Source organism: Plectropomus leopardus, chromosome 15, assembly GCF_026936395.1.
Source record: "Plectropomus leopardus strain MGB_pleo_1.0 chromosome 15, ASM2693639v1, whole genome shotgun sequence".
NCBI lineage: Eukaryota > Metazoa > Chordata > Actinopteri > Perciformes > Serranidae > Plectropomus > Plectropomus leopardus.
Window position 1 is genome coordinate 17,159,285 of NC_142190.1, and position 19,612 is coordinate 17,178,896.

The 19,612-nt window shown below is 41.0% G+C and overlaps 1 protein-coding gene and 1 long non-coding RNA gene across 5 annotated transcripts in view; one reads left to right on the forward strand and one right to left on the reverse strand.

Moving 5' to 3' along the window:
* The window catches only part of kctd16b (potassium channel tetramerization domain containing 16b), an 85,591-nt gene that overhangs the window by 59,596 nt on the left and 6,383 nt on the right, over positions 1-19,612 (forward strand). The window lies entirely within an intron of this gene.
* Positions 1-19,612, reverse strand: part of LOC148187261 (uncharacterized) — a 130,268-nt gene that overhangs the window by 20,077 nt on the left and 90,579 nt on the right. The window lies entirely within an intron of this gene.

A 19,612-nucleotide genomic window follows, 5' to 3' on the forward strand; every position in this document is an offset into this window, starting at 1 on the left:
AACACATTTAATGATGCTAAATAGGCATGTGCTATCTGACCCCTCTCTCTCTTTTCCAATCGCCCCTTCTCTTCTCTTTTTTTTCTTCAGCATGATCATCACCTCCATTTACATCCGTCATCAAGTCCATTAAAGGACTGTTCATCAAACAGGCCGCACGATGTCATGCAGTGGCACACATTGAATAATGCATCACTTGAGACTTGTGGTTTCTTGTGGGGGTAAATTACTGGCATTGATTGAGAACCGGTTTCAACTGATTACCTCTAAGCTGATGGAGGACATTCTGTAACCCTTGTTCGCTTTTTTCATATGGAGTATGTATGAAATATGGAAAGAAGATGAAGAGCAAAGCAACGGGGCAGTAATAAAGACAAATTAAAGGAGTGTTCATTTCACCGCCGTGTTGAGATTGAATGGCTGTTGCCTTGGATACCGTGAATTTAAACAGAGAGGGTGATAGAGAGAGCAAAATGGGCAGGGACAGCGAAACAGACAGAGAGAAATAGAGAGAAACAGCGGGACACATCGTTTAGCATTGTGCCTCTTATCGATTCCACCCTGTCATCGCTCAGGTAATGGCCGAGACTACCTACCAATTAGAAGATTAGGGATGTGGTATATCTCTCACGGGCAGCTTGGAACGCTGAGAGTGGAGGGGGAGAGTTGTGTTTAGAATCGAGGCCAGAAAGAGTCCTCAAAATCAAACTGAACATGAAAAGCAACATATGGTAGAAAGAGCATAACAGTAAAGAGAGGACGACAGGAGCGATTCAGAGAGATTTTCATTCCCAGTGTTGTCCTGCTGTGTCACAAGTATTGCTACAGGGAGCTGACATCTGGCGCACGAGATCCTTCAAGCACAACACCTGCCTCCTGCAATCAATGTTCACGCAGCAATTTTTCGATGAGTCTAAGCAAGCTTTCTGCTTTCATCGACATGCCAACTTATGATTATGACATAAATGTTGGTTGCACAACGTCGTGGCTGTAGAATAATGTCTTTAGGTTGGCTAGGAGCATATGCAGTATGCCTAGGGCAGTTCAAGTCAGACTGAGGCGCAGAAGGAGCCGCTCGATCGGTGTGTTAGTCCAACATTGAGAAAATTGATTTAGTATGATTTCAGTCAGAACAACACCTTTACATGTATTTTAAAAGTCCAGTTTTTGTTGGACTACAAAAAGTTGACCTTTTCTATCATCATGCAAACATACATATAATCATGTTACTATCCTCAGTAGTGGAAATGGCGTGCAGTTGAACAATCGTATTGGAAACTGTGGTAGTTGTTAGGCTCTGAGGAAATGGATCTGCTTCTCTTTGCGACAGCAGCACCAACAAATATACCACTTGGAAATGCTACAGGAGAAAAACCGTTCATTCCAGCTTTTAAAATATTCAATCATTCCCACTCTGAATTTCTATTCACACCACATGATACCGAAACTGAAACAGTTTAATGGAATTCAGCCACTGTTATTATTTACACCTGTGCTTTTCCTACTGTAAATTTCCTCTAGATAACTGTAGAAAAGGGCTTTTGCTTGTCTGCCTCCCTGAGAGTATGTTGCTGCCTGCTGCCAGGGGCAGTATGATGCACCGTAAATGCTTTTACTCCTGCTGGGGAGGAGAGGAATACAGACCCTCCTACTGTGCCATCTGGGCTCATTACAGGACAGTGTCTGTATGTTATTGAACAGTTATTGACAAATGAGCCTAACTGTGTGTATACTGTATACTGTGCACCAGAATTAATTATCTGTATACATATACAGTACATTAGCATGCATTTGCATACACTGTATATATGTGTGTGTGTCTTTTTACACTGCAGATCTGATTGGTAGCCACATGACTGGAAGCTATGTGAGTAGCTTGGAGGCAAAAATCCCTCTGAGCAGCTTTTTTCTCAGTCGCAGATGCTGAAGTAAAAATTCTCTGAAGTCAGTCTGCATATATGGCTACACAGATCAATTAACAGACAAAAATAGTCACTGAAAAACGCATCATCTTGGGCCTTTAACTCTCAAAATAGCACCAATTAACATTGTACGATTACATGTATTTTTATTTGACATATTTAGCCCCTAGAACTGTATGTAAAGATGTATGATGCATATGAACATAGTCCCACTGCACAAAGTGAACGGCCACTGCTATCTTGCATATATATATATATATATATATATGTAGAGAGAGAGAGAGAGAGAGAGAGTATACAAATAATGGGTTGTTTGGTAGTGTGCAAAATATCTCGTTCTGTTGTCAAAGAAACGCATCTATTTTTTCAGATTGTTGTTTTATCTTTATAGTGCATACTTATGTCCAACATGTCTGCTCAAAATCACACATATTTCATGTAACCACGTTGAAACAAACCAATAATTGAAGTCAAAATCCCTAAAATGAATACATAATGAATGCAATACAATGAATACTAATGTTTCAAAGCATATAATATGTCAAGCCACGGTGAATGTTTCCATTTACAGTATAAAATTACACATGACATTTCTACAGTGTCTGTCTTTTAGCAAGTGCATCTGAAAGTGAAGAGTGACAGGGATTATGTGTGAGGGAGAGCAGATGATTATGTGGGTTGGATTTAATCTTTGACATAGTGAGCAAATGGTACTGATCACTCATGCTTCAGCTTGCTGAGCCAAGAGATCTCCATGCCATGTCTTAGGAAAATGTCTTTCTTTCCTGCAGTATATCAGAAAACGGGTATCTTCTTAGTTAGTTGCCTTCCTCATCAGCTGTAACAGTCTTGGGTATACATGCGGTCATTTGTCTTACTTTTGAGTCTCCGAAGCGTCACCTCTTTGGGAAAATGTTGACTTTTAGGGGGAAATTTAGTTTTTATGCTGCATCATTAAAAAGTTGAGTGTCCCGTCTACACGGGGACCTGCCTATTAAAAAAGCATAAATCACACATTATGATGGGTGTGTGAGGTAGAAACTATGAGACACCATATGGAGCTCCGTCAGTGAGCTGTAGAAGAGCTAAATGTAGGGTGTCAGAACACAGCCTGCTCCCAGTATATGAACACACACACAAGCTTTCACACATTCAGTCGTACGCACGTGCTCACCAGCTGCGTGAAAAGACGAGTGGCTTAATGACACTTAGCGTGAGATCAACTCTGGAGACGCTCTAAAAGTCACAATGAGCCAAAGCTGTTGTAGCTAATGACCCAACACAAACACACACACACACACACACATACAAAGACATATACACTCATGCACACCCATGAATTTACAAAAAAACACATGCAATTAATTAACTAAATTGACAAAATATCAACATAGCATACCAAACACTGGGATTTCGACAAGCTCCTTTGGCTTTTGCTATAAAGAAATTTCAAGTGGCACGATCATATTTTTTTTCTTTTCATCTGTCTGAACTTGTGTCTGCCATTTGCACAGCAGTTCTGACACATCACTTTACTGCCAATTACTTCTGCACTCTGTCATGCTTTGAGGCTTTTCGCCCCCTGCTACGCGTCTGCTTGTATGAATGTGTGTGTGGGCATCAGAGAGAGAGTGCATGTTCCTATGCACATACTTGATTTTGTGTTGTGTCTGTGTGTTTGGTCGCTGTGCCCCACTTCCTCCATCTACCCATCATGCAAAGTCCCTAATGAGGCCCCTGGGAAGCTGTCCAGAGCTTGTGGTTCTCCAAAACCGTCCCTGTTCCAACTCTATTTCAAAGCTGTTCTCTTCTATGCTGTGCAGCCTTTGAACTGCCATGGCTGGTAACCATCAGTCCAGTTTTGTCTTTGCCCTTAATGACATTATCACCATCAGTTCTGGCCTATATGATGATGTTTGGAATAATGTCGAACACCCATTTGTTCACAATTTGCACAAACTGAGAGACTGCCCAGGCAGGCATGTTAACACTCAACCACAAATTGCTTAGAGCCCCTTGCTTGATGTGGATTTCATTTGCCTAAGTTTGTTTCTTTTTCATTTTCCCCTCATTTCTCTCCTGTTCGTCAGTCATCTCATCGCAAAATCAGTGGTGACTTAAAAACAGAGCGGCCACACACAGAGAAAAATAATGCCTCTAGTTTTAACAAAATGCCTGCAAATGGGCAACACAATGGATGACTGGCGGGGGAGCAGAAATAAAAATCTGCAAACTAAATGACAAATGAAGAAGAGAGAGGCATGCTTAATGTGCGTGCTGTAGAGAGAAAGAGAGAGCATCAACATGTAGAGATTTACAGTAGGTTAAGTTAAAGAATGTCACTCCCCCTCAGGGAATATTCCTTTTGGTTCACCAATCATGCTTTTTTCTTGCACATCCTGTCCTGTGCTGTTTTCTTTAAACCCTCCCTGCTAGGAATACTCCAGGTAAAAATGGGACAACTGCGATGAGCTTTTTACAGATGATGCTCCAGACTGAGGCACTTAACATAGAGTAGACGCTTGGAGTGGAGTGTGAAGAGGGAAAAGCAGTTCTCAAGTTCACGTAGTGTTTTGTTTTCGCAGAGTTCATGGGGATGAGATGCTAAACCTCTCATAAGCATGCACTCTCACAGCCACCTGCACAGAGAGAAAGCACTAAAGAGAGATTCACAACACCAGGAGATGATGTCGTGGTAAAACCAAGCCTAAATGCCTAAATTGAAAATTATCCTTCCTGGCCTTGGACCAAATCTCTCCAGAGCTCATCGCATCTGTTTCCTCTCTTGGCATTTTCTCTCAATAAAGAAAAACAATTCTGGAGCATGTGGCCGCCCGCTTATAAAGAGTAAAACAGATCCGAGTAAAAAAAGAGAGCATGATGGAATCAGAGATAAAGAGGCCAAGTACAGAGAGTCCTGCCAGGACGTGAGAGGATTTAACACCACGATAAGGTTGTATTGATCAGACGCCTTTCAGTCTGTATACCTTTCAGAGCCAACAACAGCCTTTCTTAATCTTTTGATTCCTCTACTTTTCAGTCAATCCTTTCATCACTCCAACCATCCATCCTGGACATCCACATTGATTCTGTCTGAATCCAGAATTGCTCATGTTTGTTTTAAACTCTCGTTCCGTCTTTGAATTTTGTGAACTATGGCACGAGAGATGTGGCACGAGTCTCTTCATAGTGTGTTTTCATAACTAATTATTTTCTGTATCTGTAATATTCCAACGTCTGCTTGGATTGCTCCTGACAGTGCACCACTCCTCGCAATTGCTTCAGTCATGCTGCACATGTCGGCATCCAGGCCACAAAATGGACAACGCGCCCGCTGTCCAGGCACTTGAGAATGTCTGGCTGCAGACTCCTCGGGGGAAATCAGTGCCAGTCCCATGAATTGTTAAACTCAAGTGGTCACATGAGGCTATGGTTGACTGTTCATGAACTCCTGTAGAGCTGTATCCACCCAAAGGCAGCATAGCAATACATTTGTCATATTCATGCACAATGTGCCTTTATAAAACATGCACAAATGTAACAAAGATACAACTGGCAGCACAGGAAAAAGTCACTTATCTGTATCAAGCCAAACTTTATTTGACCCGTTAGGTTGCTTGGATGAAACAAAGCATCAATGAACCATGATCCTTTATCATTGTTCATTGTTTTAACAAGTAAATGCATTTTTTTCAGGTTTGTAACCTGAAATTATTCATTGTAGTGAAAATGCTTTTGGAAAAAAAAACAAAAAACATTCTAGCATGAGTTAATACACCAATTGGCCGCTTAATTTCCACCTCCCTGTAGTTACAAACAGCTCAGTCATGCAGCCACTAATGCAGACAGTGTTGAAAATTCCAGTTACAACGGACAAGATGTGACTTAATTAACGAAACACGGTATTATCATTACGGCTCAGAAACAGCCTGCCTCCTGGGATTTTCCCGCACCACAGTGTCTTTTGCCTCCTGAGAATGACAATAGACAAAAACACCAACAGTCAGTTTTAGTCCCGTGGATGAAAACGTTTAAAGAGTGAGATTTGAGAAGGGGAAGCTGATGTGAACATTTCATGCACACTGTTGAATCTAAGTTAAAAAAAAAATGCTGGAGGGCCTGCAGGCAGAAGAGGGTCCTATCTGCTACTAAGTAGGTATAACCGATACACGGGCCACTGAGCACAGGAGGAGGGAGGATTGTTTATAAGTTGAGTATGTGGCTGAAGCCTTGCATCACTATATTGGATACTGCTTCAAGGATCTGAGGGGCAGGCCAAGGCTGACAGTCATTATTATGAACACCCGAAAAGGCTGTCACATATCACAGCAAAAGTGCTATTGAAGCGCCATCTTTAGTTCCAATTGAGGAGAGAGCTATAAAGTTAAGTGAGACCAAAAAACGAAAAAGAGACAGAGAGAAAAGTCGGCGAAGGCACTCCATTATGTTGGCACAAAGGGGTGAGAAGGGTCAGATGACAGATAGGGGAGACAAAGGGTGGAGATTGATTGAGAACGGATGAAACAAGTGGATAGAAAATGAACAAAAATGAGACTGATAGTGACCAGAGAAAGACCGAAAAGAGGAGAAAATGAGAGACAATACGGCTTGATGTCGCTAATGATAGAAAAAAAATTAATAATCTTACAAAATATGAAAAATGGATGATCACTCTTGCAAATGATGATAATGGTGGAATTAAAATGAAATGACGCTCCATTTAACCTCAGATTCCATGAGTTTGCAAGCAGAGTCATCGATATAGAACTGAAACCACCAGCGTCTGCAGACTTTCAGTGTTAATACCGTCATGAGGAAATATTCTGTAAGCAATTGCATTTTGAAAGTAAGCCGTGTATGTGTGTGTGTGTGTGTGTGTGTGTGTGTGTGTGTGTGTGTGTGTGTGTGTGTGAGATAGATAATGAGTGATCGTGTGTGACGGGGGACAGAGATAGCGCCTTGTGAGCGCTCTGCTGGGCGGTGATAATGCTAGCGCGATTGTTTGCTGATTATAGTCTGTTTGTTGATGCTGACTTCATAGATAATTTATCACTGGACACTGTGAATATTGACCCTGACACCTGACAAACACAAATTCTCTCGGGGGGATGTACTTTTATTACCAATAAAGTAGCATACATACATGTCTTCACGCATTGTACAAATGTTCACAGCATGTAAGCTCTTAAACTTCATTGTTTTGTCTCTTGTAACACCACACCCAACCCTAAAAAAATATTTTTTGTCAAGGGGCTTTGGTCTAATCTCTTTTTAGATAAAATAATGTTTTATTCTATCTTAAATCAATCGAATACTTATACTAAAGTGTTTATAAATTGCCATATTTTCCTCTCTGTACACCTTCCACCCCTCGACTTTAGAGTTGAGTTGTTTTATTAATGGATAATGTAGCCCTCTACTATGTGCGGTCTGTATTCCCTTTTACTGCTGGCTGCACAGTGCCAACATTTTCTGCTGGTTCAGGCTGCTCGCTTGGTTGCTTTGAGATTAAAAGCCACTCTATTTCTCTCACTGTAAAGAATCACCTGGTCATGGGCTCACATTAATCACCCATGTGTGCCCATGGGGAACTCAGTCACATTCACCCGTGAATATTTGAAATCAGTACAAAGGAACTGGCCAGGAAAAGATTTTTAGCACACATTTTGATTTTTTAAACATTTTGTTAACTCCGATGGCCACTTTTACCATATGCATTAATGATGTGTTGATGTTGGGGCGGCAGCTCAGTCTATAGGGTCTTGGCTTGGGAACCAAAGGGTCCCCAGTTCAATCCCAGTCTAGATCAAGTATGGAGTGTGGATTGGTAGCTGGAGAATTGCCAGTTCAACTCCTGGACACTATCGAGGTGCCATTGGGCAAGGCACCAAACCCCTAACTGCTTGAGGCACCTGTCCATGGGCAGCCCCCTCACTCTGACATCTCTCCACTTAGTGCATGTATAGCTCCCGTTTGTGCTTGTGTGTGTATTTTGGGCAAACAAGAGTCAAACAAGCACAGGACTTTCACCCTGCCAACTGCTTTACATGTCCTGCATGAAACCAAAAATCAACATGAAGTTATTTTAAGGATAGTTTGCTGGGTTTTCCTAAAAAAATACATGCAGGAGTAATCCCTCTTAATCGTCATTTATGAGCAGCTAGAAGTGTGTGGTGGTTTATTTATCTACAAATATTCTTCCACCTGTGTGTACCCCCCAGCGCTCAGGTGAGGATGAGGCGTTGTAAAAGGGTATAAAACGGTAGTGACTGGGTGCCAGACCGCAAACAACAGACACACAGCTCTTGAAAAACACAAACATAGTGAGGTGAAATACTAAATCTCAGTAAGTTAACCCTAAAAATTAAGTAAACCTACATTGGGCATTTATTTTGAAAAGAGACCGTACTGTATGCATTTAATAAGTGGAAACTCATTAAATTTGTGAACATACATGTTTATTTTGTATAGACACTTTGCATGCACACTAAAGAGGTACCTTGTGTCTTGGTTTGGCATGCTGGGCCAGTGACCAAGTCGTAGTATTTGGAGTTGGGAGTGACATTGTGTTAGGAGAAATGGTTGATGTAGGATTGATTGACAGAGCTATAGATTGATGGATGGCTGTGAATAGACCCGGAGATAACATTATAAACACCTAAAAAGCCAAAAAGCTAACTAACAATGTGGCGATCAATAAATATTTAACAAATGGCTGATTCTGCAATAACCACATATTATTGTACATTGATAACAAGTTTTCCTGGCTGGGACATTACTCTGTGTGACCTTTGCATATTCTCAATGACCATTCATCATTTCTACGACTTATGGAAGTAAAGCGGCAAAGCGGCAAAGCGCATGGCTTTTTTTTTGTACTTTGAAATGTTCTCCTCTGATATGTATTAATATAAGCACGGCTAATTAAAAGAAAGCTGTAAATATAAACAGTAGCAGTGTGAGCACTGATAGCCTGGTGCTCCATGTAAGCTGTGAGAGACGGACCAGATTTGGTGGTTTTTCAGAGAAGGATCATTAATTAGCATCATGATGAATGTTTAAGAAAGCAGTCTGAATATGGTGGTTTTGAAAGCGGTAATTTGCAAGTATTATTAACGAATGCTGACGGAGGCTGGTGCCCGTCACAAAACTCTAAAACAGGAACTTTTTGAACATTTGTGGAGAGAAGGCTTGATTAGTAATCAGTAGGATTGGTCTTCAAGAGGAAAACGTCACTGTGCCTGCATCAGCACAGCTCCTTTGAAATGTTTCAAGCTACACAAGTCCTTGTTGTTACAATGAGGGCACTACTGGTCTACATCAGACATTAAGAGGTGATTTCCATTCCTGTTCAAACCATCTAAAGCTGCAAAACCTACTTCAGAAAATTACTCCAATTTTCTTGTGGTTTCTTTGAATCATTCTGTTCTCCACCTCCCCTGCTGCCACTAGTAGTTTCTTCTACACATTTGACTTAAAATAAGAATAAACATGAGTGGTGTCACATTTGTCATCGGAACTTGCGCCATTTTGCCAAATTATGTACCCTTTTGTGATTTCCCAGAAAAAAGCCTGCCAGTGTGCTTTTGTTACATATGGTGACTCATACATGTATTGCCATGTGCTACATACATTTTTTAGACATACTGTTTCAGATTACTGTGGCTTTACAATAGACACACTAAGGTTTACAGTAAAGACTCAGGGGGAAGAAGAGTGGAGGAAATCAATAGACAGAGAATGAGGTATGGGAAGAGGGAAAGAAATGTGCTGCTATTGATGGAAACTCCTGTCACCACACAGTGTCACTCTCAGGAGCGAACTCTAACACCTGCTTGTAGGGAAGAGAGGCATTTTAACTCAGCGGACACACAAGACAAAACAAGTGTGAGCGCAGGGGCACACACACCGAGGCACACGGCCCTTAATACAGAGGTGAGAACACGTTAGCATGAAAGAAGTGGCTGGTTTAAGAAGCTGAACAGTCAAACACATCATTTCACGCTGCCTTGCGAGGGACTAATTATGCTGCATCAAGAGAAAGACAGGGAGAGGCAGAGAGCGGGAAAGGGGGAAGGGATAAGAAATGTTTCATTCTCGTTATCTATCATGCCAACCTTGCAAATATAGCTCAAACCAACAATCTGCTTAGGAACACACGCTGCTTGCATTCTGAATATGCTGAATTTTCATTTGGCAGCTGACATCTTTGTCCAGAACTCATTCCCATGCAGGGCCAGCGACAGTTCAATCAATACCTGACCGAACGAGCTTCTTCCCACAGCTAAAAGTCAGACAGCTGAGATGTAAAGCAGGTTCCCGCAGGCTCAGGCTTGACCAGCATCTATCATGCTGAAGAGACCGTAGGCAAGTGTCTGAATTACTGCCAACTTTAGTTGCTGTTCTTTTGACCTCTCTTTGCCCTGGAAGAGGACATTTGAAAATATAATCTCCTTATAGGGATAAATACATTATCACATTTTTATTACATTTAACCTATGATGACTTCAGGTTGTGCCTTAGCGCTGGGAGCTTCTCAACAATAAAAGAAGACCGACTTTGTGGTCCCAAAGAGCATTTTGTCTGAGCTTTTGAACTAAAATAAAATCCATTTTTATAGCAAGTGATATCAGCTCTGAACCAGAAAATAGACTCATATGCCCAGAAAATCACACAGGGTACAGCCAGCGTCTCATTTTCCCTCTTTTCTGATTGATTCTCTATGGTGCTACACATCGGTCTGATGCTCATGGGAGGAACAAACTCTTTCTGTCTCTTGCTTTGTTTTTCGCTCAGCTAGACTGAACAGTCACTCCTATAATCTCAACTTTCCTTGGGATTGTTGTAGCATATGAGGGTTCAGTCCATTAATAATTCAGTTTTAATTGTGGTATACAATGTAGTATTGAAATAAATCAAAGCTACTAGTCTACTGATTGTAAAATACAGTAGAAACTGTAAGTTGGATTTAAGGTTTACGCAGTATGAGGCCTTTACAGAGGAGGTTGTGCTTTATATTTTTATCCTTGTGGTATTATATTGTAATGGCAGCCTTTAACAGAGACCTTGTGTATTATAGTCTGATCTATTCTTATCAAGGGGACAGGGGAGTCTCTCAGAAGAAAAAAAAAGACATACAGTGTTATTGAAATGAGGCATCCAATATATTTGTATTTAAATCTGTAGGAGAAAATCTTTTTAATGCTAAACTAGAGTCATAGATGTTTACAGGGAGAAATAGAATTGAATAGAAGTAGACAAGAGGAGGCAGGTTGAGGGGACATGAATATATGAAAGAAAAAATGCAACACTTCATCACTAAAGGAGCTTTAATAGTTTTTAAAGTGCATGTAGTTCACAATTTTGCTTGAATTGATGACCATCACTGCTAAAACAAATGCTGAAAGAAATTTTGATTTCTAATCAGTGAGCTTATCCTTGTGCTGTTTTTTTTCATTTAGAGCTGCTATTAATGGACCCTGTTTTCCAACCATTAAGTTAGAGCTCTGAACTAATTTTCATTATTTAAAAATTTGTTGTCTATTTAGCACATAAAGAGCAGATCAGAAATCTGACACTCAGGAACTTCTATTAGGAATTTTCACTTATATAAAATATTGGAAAAAGAAAAAAAAAGGGAAAGTGTCATATGGAGGGAGAAAAAAAGCGAGACCTCAATCTAAGAGAGAGAGAGACATTAGATGATGGGGGAGACTGAGGAGGAGACAGGAAGGTGGGAAGAGAAGGTGCAGGGATCGAGACACAGTGGCAGAGAGCTACAGATGGCACAGTTGAGGTGGGACACAGAAGAAAAAAACTGCCTGGGAGGGAGTGATGGATAGAAGAGGTTTATTTGCTTTTGTTGTGCCAACATCATTTATCTCTAGTGAACAGCCTCCCAGTGCTGAGAGGCTGTATGACAGAAATCAATCAGAGGGCAATCGTCCATACCCTACCACTGATGCACCAACCCATCGATACAGGCATTAGGAGAGGAATGGTAAGGGAGAGACGCGTGGGGAGTGGAAGCGAGGAAGGTGAAAAATGCAGAGAAGAAAATGAATAAAAAGAGGAGTAGAAGAAGAAAGATGGGAGCTTGTTATCCCCAAATGAATGTTGTGCTTGTGTTTATCTACTCATTCAAGTGCTAGTCAAACGTCCTTTCCTTGTTTGTATGACCAAAAAATACCCCAGCACTTCCCTTGTTTTGAAACTCTAATCCATTAGGAAACATAATTATTTCTTTTTCCCAGAATAACCCAACATGATGAGGGGAATACCGGCATGCAATATTTTGCCAACCAAAGAGTTAAATTATGCAGCCTGGATTGTTTGAAGACATTCAAAAGTAATTTTAAGTTCTTTGCTCTTGTTCTGTTTCTTCCACAAAATTTAGTGATGTTTCATGTGAAATGCAGATGAAAGAAGAGAAATAAAGATGCTCAGATTCACTGGTTTGCTAATGTTTTCAGTAAGTGCTTACCTCCAGAGCATGTACTGATGATGGCAAGCTTGACAAGTCAAATGATCATGTTTAAGTAAGTGGATGGTATAGGTAGAGATAGGCCAAGTTTAGCACTACCCATCACATTCTACAGGTATACTACATGTGACGTCAACAACAAAATAACAGATGGTAGTCACCAAAAGAAAATGTTGGAATTGTGTGTTTCTGCTGATAGGTCACATTCGTATTTTTCATACAAATATATCAACGTATGTAAAGTGATGTAGTTCTGATAAAATGTATACGAGCCGAGTTTTTCATGGGGTTGGGGAGGATGGTCGATGGCGTGACACCGAGGCAAGATGGCTAATTGGCTGCAGACCACTGTTCAAAACTAGCAAAACACAAAACCAGGGTTTTTGACCAAAAAATCAGCAGCATTTTCAGTCATGATTATGACAGCAAAAGTTGGTGAAGAATACAATGTGGCATTTCCAGCAGTGTTTATGGTACCAAAACCAGGTGTTTTTTAGCAACACACTGACATTATTCTCAGCTGTGATAGTGGCACCAAAACCGGGTGTCTTTTGAGAACCCATCTCAATGTTTTCAGTTTCAATTTTTAGCAGCACATTAGCAGCAGCATTTAAAAAAACAATTGTAGCACCAAAAGCAGGTTTTTTTTCTTTTTTAGTAAGACATTGCTGCATTTGCCACCGAAGCGGGTAACTTCTGCCAAATAATGATCTTTTCCTAACCATAACAAAGTGGTTTTTGTACTTAAACATAACCAAACATTAACCACAGCATTCTTGAAATGCAAACAAACGGCAAAGCTTCTACATTCCCAGTGTATAGCACGTACAACTTTACTTATCCGTGGTTTGCAGAAGTGTAAAATGCCAACGCCTATTCTGGCAATTAGGATGCATAGTGTCAGATTTAATATTTCCAAATTTCCAATATTAGGAAATGATAGATGATGGATGATATATGTGGATAGAAAATTTAATTTGTAGTGAATGTGTGTGTGTTATTTTTTATGCTCATGAGCATGTTTATTCAATTGTGAGTGTAGTGTGGGTCAGCCAGGTCTTTTTACTGGCCAGAGCTAACAGAAGTTGTGAAGGTCCCTGCTGAGATCAATACATCAGGGCCTGGAGCACCTGTCAGGAAGCTCTGTGTGTGTGTGTGTGTGTGTGTGTGTGTGTGTGTGTGTGTGTGTGTGTGTGTGTGTGTGTGTGTGTGTGTGTGTGTGTGTGTGTGTGTGTAATAGCATGTGACAGTCATTAGACATCAGCCAGACCTCCTGCCCTCCTCCCTGGAAGAGAAACACCATGAGATCACATGAATCAACTGCTGCACATAGCACTCAGGCTACAGTACATCCCAACACACACAAACACACACAAGGCAAAGCGTGTGCGCTGAGTGATGCTGGCCAGAGGCACGGCCGACAGTCTGACACCTCTGATGACACGAATGGGAACCCCACCTGACATCAGCCTCCCTTTCTCTGCCCAACGGCATACAGATAATAGTTCCAAGGCCAATGTCACTTACACACTGAGGGATGACCACAGGCATGCACACACGCGCTGTTGGTGCATACTTCACACACGAACACACACACATGCCACACTACAGCATGTATGATGTATGTAGAGGAAAGCAGGCAGCAGTGAAGCACACAAACTGACCTACATCAGGCGCTCTTACTTATGGTGCATCATCATTCACATGTTACATGCATGTGCACATAGCCATTCCCATGTGCGCCAAAACACACACACACACACGCACACACGCACACACACACACACACACGTATTCAGCCCTGAAGAAAAGTGCAAACTTACCCCCACGTATATACACATGTCGATGTATGTGCAGAGACACAAACTAAGAAAACTGAGAACACAAATTAGCCTCTTTCAAAAGTTTTTACTTTCAGCAACTTACATTACTTGAAACGTAGGCATAAAAGAAACATGTCGCAAACATAGGCATGCAGTATGTGTTTTAAAGAAAAGGGTTTCAAGCCTATAAGTGAGACTAAATCATTTGTTTAGACTTAATCTTTGTTTATTCAAGTCTGTGCAATGAGCCTCAAATTTATACAGTTAAACATGACCCCACCCAGGAGCCGCTTGGTGCAACCAAAGTATTTTCTGTTGGTCCCTGGGGCAGTTTGGGGATTAAGTGCCTTGCTCAAGACTCAAGGCAAGTGCTCCTTATTCACTTGCTTGCAACAATTTTAGCCTGGGGGTCCAGGTTTGAACTGGCTGCCTTCCAGCCACAAGCCCACTTCTGTACCTTTGGGCTGCTGTTTTTGCATTAAAAATAATGCTGCAGGCAATCTATTGGACACTATACAGCTGTGTGCAGTCTGAATAGATTACTATAAGTTTGTGGGGTTGTTTGATGTCATCACAAGATACGTTTGCCAAAAGTATTCCTTATATTTAGTTTATTGGCACATGTACTTTCGGACTTGTTGGTATATTTAATTTGTCTGATAAATTACCCAACATATTATTCATTAATGTTTTTGAAGTCTTTACTTCACCTGATCTGGCAGTGTGTTTTCTGTCCTGTCACTAGACTTCGCTGTTCTTTCTTACACTTTTGTAAATGTGACTTTTTGAAACACATGTCTAAATTAGAAGAGGAACTATTATTTGAAAATTAGTAACCCCGCCCGCCCCCAAAAAAAACCAAAAAACAAAAATCAATCACACAAAGGTGCCATAAGGTACAAAATATAACAATAATATTCGGTTACAATTCACTTTCTTGCCTCAGTGACTGCGCCTCCGCCTCGCCTCCTGTGATTTATTCTACATCTTTCCAAAAATGCTGACATGCACGTGGGCGTGATTGACAGGAAGTGGGGACGCATTCTCCCCAAGACATCTCCTGACTGGTATGAATAATGAACCTCAGGTTATTTTCTGAGTGAGTGGATCATTCAGTGGTGTTGCCTACCTGTCATAGAGAGAAACTGTCAAATCCCTGGCATTTAGAGAGCTAAAATACCTCGTCTATGACAATGACTAGGCAGGAAATTGGTCCCTCTCTAATAATCATGTATGCTTCTTTTTTCGTAATATGTACAAAGATATCGCCCCAGTGAGTGGATTGCCCAGGTATGATGCAGAGAAAATTGATCACAGTTCCTGCAGTTTAAATGACCTCAGGTGCAGAAGAAGAAGAAGCACATTTTCAATTAAAAATGTCCACCTGGTGTTATGGATGCAGAAATCGTTTGAGCCATTCAGTAACAAGATGCATCATTCCTCCCCAGCATAATTATAATCAAACAAGTCTGTGAGGCAGCCATAGCCTTTAGACTCTGAAACCTTGACCTTTAATTATGGCACCTCCATCAGTGTAAGTTGAAGCTCCAGAGCACACTGCCAAAATGCATCATTAATCTACTGTTAGGCAAAAGTGGACTAGAAAAATGACATTTGAAGGAAAACATTTTGACCCTTAATCAGATGGAAAATAGTGCATTGTTTACTGCAAAATCATATTAGTGGTGTTATTACAGTATTACCTGAGATTTTGGAAAGTTAGGTTACATATAGACATAGCCCTTCCTTAGATTTAAGCGCCAGTTGGTAGTTTTATTTAAAAAAATGGGATTTTAAAGTCCCAGTAAGTGGTGTTCTCAATTGAATTATTTGCTAGACAATTTGTCCTGAGCCAGTAAGGTTTAATGGGAAATCCAATTGGTCAAAATGATAAATTAGATCCCTCCCTGGTAGTCTTTAGTGTTAGCAAGGTTAATAGCTATCCACAATACGTGCCAATTAAAGCAGCATCTCACTGTCCCACCTGTTCTTATTCCAATCTCGTCAAATAGCGCCGCTTTGTCAGTGCTTTTGGCATATGAGTGTGACGCCAAAAGCCACTTTCAGCATCCACATGCAACACACATGGACGCGTCAGATGATAACGCAGTCGGACAGAACCGGTGGCATTGTTATCATAAGCTGGCGGACAGCCGGATGGCAGCGGGCACATCCACATGCAACACGCGCGAGCAGCATCACTTGACAATGGGGTCAGACAAAACCAGTGGTGTGCACCTGAAATGCTGAAGGACAGCATCAGGTAATAAAACTGCCGGTAACCACATAAAACAAGGAATGTGAGTCCACTTACAGGTCAGAGGGTGGATGGGTCCCACAAACAACCAACCTTCGTGCAGATGTTCAGGAGCGAGCCGTGTCATCCCACCAATGTGTCATCCCACCATGTGCATTTGTTGACATCACCATAACAGCATCCTGGAGCGTAAACAGCTGACGCACAAGGATACTTAAAACGTCATAGGTTGACGCGAAAGGTCCTGACAGAGTGGCAGTATGTGATGAATTCAGAGTGAGAACGTGTTGCATTGTCAAGACTTTGAGTATGAAGAGCTACATGGAGGTGGATATAATTAATACGTTCAGAATCAGAATCAGAATGTCATATATACAGATGTAACACCGGGCACGCACAAACAAACACACATACACAAACAAACGCATGCAAGCCTCTTTAAGACATTTGTTACAGCAGCTTTAGCCGTCTCATCGTATTAAACAGACTTGGACAGCCAGATTGGCTACTGGCAGACTTAACAGTTCACCAGAGTCTGGGGCCATTTTTCAAAACACCAATTACGAGTCTGCACCTCATCGATCACAGGGTAAGCTATTCACTCAGAGTGACACAAATTAACTCATGTGTCCCTAAACAAAGGTTTGGAAGAGATGTAATTGCACCAATCACAGGGTTATGTCTTCTATCTTGAAACTGTAAAACAAATACATTGTTTTATCTGAGGCTGATACATTTCTAATTGTGTGTGTACCTTCAAATCATGCTACATGATGGTGTATTCTCTGTCATGTAGTTGTGCGTGTGAAAGCTGTGAATGCCTGTGGTAATGTAAGAGATCCAGAGCTGCAACGGGTGATAAAATTTATATTATTGCGTTCTATTTCTGTCACTGCATTTGATAGGTGATGTTTATTTCACATACAGTAGACTGCAGTGTATGTGTGTGTAACTGTGCATGTATGTATTTTTAGCTCTGCACTGAACGTTTGTCCTCTTGCAGTTTAGAATAACAGTTGGTGTCAATGCAATCCGGGAAATATTTCTTCTATTTATACTCACATAAATAGAGTTATAATACATGGTAGCTGTTAATGAGTGGTACTCCAAGGAACAAATACTGGTTAGATAAATTGATTTCAGTTCTGCTTCCTCTCCATAAACAAGCCAAATACGGTTCTGAGGACAAAAGTAAAAGCAGAGGGGGGCATTTATTTTAAGCAGCGTTCTTTATAGCCTTGTACTATCTTGTTTGAAGTGATATGCTCAGCAACACATAAAAAGAAACGACGGAACTATTGAACTTGACGAGTAGAGGATGCATCAAAAGCAGAAGCCTGCGATTGCGTGTGTGGTCGTGTCGACAGCGAGGTACGGGGCTCGAAATCAGAATGGTGGGGGCGTTGCATGTGTGTGTTTGCCTCAAGGGTTTTGATCTCGCTCCTCACTAAACAGAGTGGAGTCCATCAGCAACAGATACCCCTTCAATTATTCAGGAGGTTAGCATGAAAAATGAATGGCTTCTTCCTGCAGTGAGAGGTGCGGTGCTACTCTGGTTCCTATGAGTCTTTCAGCCTTTCACTGAACATTCACACAGAGGTTAGGCTGGGCAATTGATTCCTTTCAGCTATAATTGTGGATCACTGCATCTGTCTCGTTATTGGTCCAGACCACAATGTCTGGGCATCTGCTTCAACTTCATTTACAGTAAGATACAATGTAACTTTTGTGAAACACATTCCTGCTCACTGTAAGCCCCTGGTCAGGTGAAAACAGCTGTGGTGGGTCAAGTGTAATGATCATATGTTGCAGAGAACAGCAATAAATAGTAGCTCTCATCTGCCCTGTAAACCACTGCAAATCCAAGCACTGCACTGATTTTAAGAATCTTCAAATGGGTGATAAAAAGATACCAAAGAAGGCTAAAACAAAGAAAAACATTGCAAAGTCTGTTCTTTTAAATACAACACAACACAGAATTACAACACAATTCTTTCAGTCATGTTCATCTAAAAGTGTTTTTCAGTGTTTGATCGAATCATGAATGGGAATTGTTTAGGGCTCGGTGTCTGTACTTTAAGGTATCGACCGAAATAACCCAGTACTAAGAAATATCAAAACTTCTCCAGTGAAACCACACCTGTATTGGATCCTTTTGGCATACAGATCTCAAAAAAAGTTTATTTGTATGGATCTGTACACAGGCAATCACTGCAAGCCTTTGAAGATTCAATACAATGTGTGATTTGCCCACTACAGCAGTAACTACAACATATACAGTATGTAGTTTGGTAAAGTTGAGAATGGTCTATTTGACTGGGTTGGCAGTTAAGGGTGCTGAGATGCCACTAAAACATTCAAAAGTATGACAATACTACATGCCAGTGGGATTTAGTGGGATTTTATGCAGCTGAATGCTTTACTTCACATGGTGGGCATTAAATAAAGCAGGAAAAAAGGTAGCAAATAAAGTTCTCTATGGTATCAGAATCACTGATGTTGGTACTGATATTTGTAATTTTTTAAACAATGCCCAGTCCTAGAACGGTTCTTGAGTGTTATGACCTTTGCAAAGAAGTGCAATTGGCTATTAATAAGTTGGCCAGTAAACAGGAAGTTAATCTCTGTTTCCTAGAATAGCAAAGGCATGACCCCCAGACTGGCTTATCCTAACCACTCTCACTCTGCATGCCAAATCCTAATGGACCCAACCAATGAAGGCTAGTAGAAAGTACTGGACAATCAGTGGGAAAGTAGGGTGGGCCATACCTTTGCTATCTCGGGAAACGCAGATTCGAGATCGCAGAAGCAGGCTTCAGAGAAATTAAGCTGCAAACATTTGTAGTGTTTAATCTCTTTTTCTGATACATTTTAGACTCAAGTTTGCTTCATTGTTTGTAGGTACCAGTATCTCATTATGCAGTTAAAAATCTTTGCTTTGCCAAGTATTCCATATGTACTGCAGTGGCTCCTCTCTTGGTATATCCAAATATCATTTCCTACAGTGGCTTACGGCAAATGCATTTATAGCACATAAAGCTGGACCTTTGTTGTGCGTTTGAAATGATTTTAGCCCTTTCATTTGTTTCATGTGACAGCATGGATCAATGAGGGTAGTTCTCTGAAC